The following is a 2,502-nucleotide window of genomic DNA, read 5'->3' on the forward strand; positions in this document are numbered from 1 at the left end:
TAGCCAGTCTGTCTTCTCTTCTCTTCACCTGTCAGAGCCTATTTATTTTATGGATAACATCTAGGGTTTTTGCTATACTTAGCATGATAATGAAAAATTATTTAATGGGTACAATATACATTATTCAGGCGATAGATACCCTAAAAGCCCTGACATGACCACCATGTAACCTATATATGGAACAAAATTGCACATATATCCCAAAACTGTCTACAAATAAAAATTTTTTTAATTTAAAAAGAAAGTATGTCTACTACATCTTCTCAGAAACTGAGTTTAAAAATTTACTTTTTCTTTTGATCTGCTTACATTTTCTTTTTTCACATAATAATGCTTTATTTTTATATGGGACTAAGATCTGCAACTCTCATAAAAATGTCATGTGGAAAATTAAGTAATAGGTATGAATTACCATAGAAGGAAGCAAAAGTATTACCGTGAAGAGCTAAGTGCATTTATATAATACTTAAAAATAACTGCAAAGGAATGAAAGAAGTGATTTTCACCATGACAAGTTGGTCCTTTCAAAATTATGTGGTTGATCTTTCACAATGTAATTATTTGTTCTTACTGAAAGTTATTAGGAATATGTCCAATTATAACTTTTATATGTCAAGCTGGTAATACAAAGATTTAAAAGCGAAAACTCTAAAATTTCATATGCTTTTTCAGTTTTATGTTAATGCATAGCTCTCAAGATTTTTGCCAAGCCTTTTAGCAGATTCCTTTAGAGAGAGCCTAACAATATCAAGGACCTGGGAAAATGAGATAATTAAGCAGCGACATCATCAATCACAAAGATAGGATTCTGATGCTGTACAATTTTTCATCAGCACCTCCTTAACATTTCATATGAGAGAAATTGCTTTCAGGATGTGGCAGTATTTGGGCACTTAAGTTCAAACAGTGGAAAAGGTGCAACAGAAGAGAGAATGGAGATGGGCAGGAGGAGGGATGGTACAGTGGTTAGTGTAGGCACTAAACTGAAACCTCCTCTGTATGAGTCCTAGATCCTATGACTGACTCTGAGGCCACAGAGTTTACTTAACCTAAGAGCCTTGATTTACTTATATTTTTAAACGGGATTATTCTAATGCCTAACCTCAAAATTTCCTAAGGTATAAATTAAATAATATACCTGAAGTTTGTAGTTCACGTGGCATTATTACCCCTCCTACCAAGGAGATGTTGAGGATGACATTGACATCAATATCACAAGTGACTTTAATTTGAGGGACAGCAAAGGGAGCAGGAAGTATGCCTGTGAGCTCAAACTTGCCCTGGATAACTAGCAAATTGTTATCCTTGGTTATGGCACTCTCACCTTCAAAAGCTTGAATGAGCATACAGGTTGGTTGTCAGGATAGGTAGTGAAGGTCTGGGTCTGCTTGGTAAAAAAAGTATATTGCATTTCGTGGGAACAGTCATGACTCCACAGCAGCATCATTACCAAAGAGAAGAGGAGTGAATCCAAAAGTAGCAAATCTTGAACAGTTTAAGATTTGTCTTAAGATGGGATGGCTGCCTGGACAGCTGCACCATAAGCAACAGCTTCATCAGGGTCAATGCTCTTGCTCAGTTCTTTTCCACTAAATAATTATTGAGGAAGCTTTTGGATCTAGGAGATACAGATAGAACCACTTACCAGGACACTAACATGGATCTGCAACTTGTCTAGTTTGGTGTCCTGAAGGGCTATCTCTATCGGGTCCTGGGTGCCATGGAACAGGACAGCATTCAGTTCTTCAAATGGGCATGGGTAATGGAGGTATACATATCTGTTCCTTCACAGAGAGAATCCATCTCAATACTGGCCTGGGTGCTGGAAGGGAGAATGCAATTAGCCCATCACAAGCAGTACAGAAGCATCAGACAGCCCTGTTGTTCTCACTACTGTCCTTATGCTTGCATTTGAACTCAGCAATAAAATGTTTGATCATTTGGTTGTCAAAAATCTTCTTCACCTAAGTGGGTATTTCCAGCTATAGATTTGATCTCAAATATTTCATCCTCAAGAGTGAGGATAGACACATCAAAAATTTCATCTCTTAAGTCATAGATGAGCACACTTCTTTCAGCTCCAACCTTTATGTCCGCACCATAAACAATAGAATCAGCAGCTGGCTCATTGAAAATTTTAAGTACATTGAGACCAGCAATGGTTCCACGATCTTTGGTAGCTTGACATTAGAGTCATTAGGCCCTATGACCATAACATTGGAAACAGTCTTCCCAAGGTGAAATAATAATTTCATTATTCTAAGAGATAACCTACTCAGCACTTATACAGATGAAAATCTAGATAAGCCATTACAGCCATGAGCAATGCTAATGAACGTTTTTGCAAACTCTGGACGGGTGCTTGACATCCTTAATGATCTTCCTATTTTTCTCAGTTATCTGGTCATGAGCAACTGGCTCAGCTGAAGATGATTCATTTCATATGAGATCACCTTTAATGTACTTTAATCCACTGTAACTCAACATTCAGTTGAAGTGGAA

General features: G+C 37.2%; 1 pseudogene; it reads right to left on the reverse strand.

Annotated features, from left to right (window-relative positions):
* Positions 1-674: 674 nt before the first annotated feature.
* LOC113219702 lies at positions 675-2,255 on the reverse strand (annotated as a pseudogene).
* Between the last annotated feature and the right edge of the window lie 247 nt (positions 2,256-2,502).

Source organism: Piliocolobus tephrosceles, chromosome 11 (genome assembly GCF_002776525.5).
Source record: "Piliocolobus tephrosceles isolate RC106 chromosome 11, ASM277652v3, whole genome shotgun sequence".
Classification (NCBI taxonomy): domain Eukaryota; kingdom Metazoa; phylum Chordata; class Mammalia; order Primates; family Cercopithecidae; genus Piliocolobus; species Piliocolobus tephrosceles.